Here is a 1,031-nt window from a genome sequence, read left to right as displayed (position 1 = left end):
TCCACCGTACTCGAAGCCGTGCCAAAATTGTTTTATACGAATCTCCACATTATCCCAGTTGCGCACAATCTCATCAGAAGCAGCACGAAGTGCACCAGGCTCCAGACCATAGGGAGCACCAACAAAGTCAAGGGAGCCACCGTAAGAACCGGATGGATTCGGCCGCACCTCGAAATTACTTTGAGGAATGTAACGCAAAGCGGTGGTCATTATGTTCGCCGCATGCGCCGCGTTACCGTTTGTAAGCTCGTGCAAGAACAAGTGCAACTCACCCTCCATCGCGCGCAGCTCATCCGGCCCGACATCATCGCGAGCAGCGGCTGCGCGAGAAGCGCCTTGTGGCATGGCGTCACGCCCCGGCACGGGGCGCCCTTCCGCAGCCCGCGGGGCCCCGAACGCCCCGGGCGGGCCGAGCTAGCACAGCGGGTGGGTCGCGAAGCCCACCGGAGGTCCTGGGGCAGCGATTCCACGCTAAACGCCCACCATCGTCTAAGCCGCTCTAGACGATAGACTAACGCGGCCTTAGCGAATAAAGATTGCATGAAAAAAGTGCCATTTTTTGAAGATAACGATGAGCGCGGGCTGCGCTTCGCAGAGCATGGGCGAGTCGCCTCTTTCGGCGCGCAATGCGGGTGTCTCGGGGCATACGATCGTCCCTGCTTCCTCCGCTGGACACCGCGTGCTGGCATGTCGATGAATGGTCGAATCGCCGGCAAACTTTGTGGGATTGGGTGTGTGATCATGGGCCACAAAGGGAGGGCGTTTATGTACGGGAACGGCTAATGAGGCCCGAAATGAGTTCTTCCCAACCGCTGGATGCCCCGCTGGACGCGAGGGGGTCGCGGCTTCGAATCTCCCTTCCGCGAAGCGGCGCGGACGGCGCGGACGGCGCGGACGGCGCGGACGGCGCGGACGGCGCGGACGGCGCGGACGGCGCGGACGGCGCGGACGGCGCGGACGGCGCGGACGCGGCACGGGGTCACTTTTTTTGTTCCAACGAGTGATCTCACGGATGAAATAAGATCTCCGAT

Source organism: Aureococcus anophagefferens (genome assembly GCF_000186865.1).
Source record: "Aureococcus anophagefferens unplaced genomic scaffold AURANscaffold_969, whole genome shotgun sequence".
Classification (NCBI taxonomy): Eukaryota; class Pelagophyceae; order Pelagomonadales; family Pelagomonadaceae; genus Aureococcus; species Aureococcus anophagefferens.
This window is presented reverse-complemented; position numbering follows the sequence as displayed.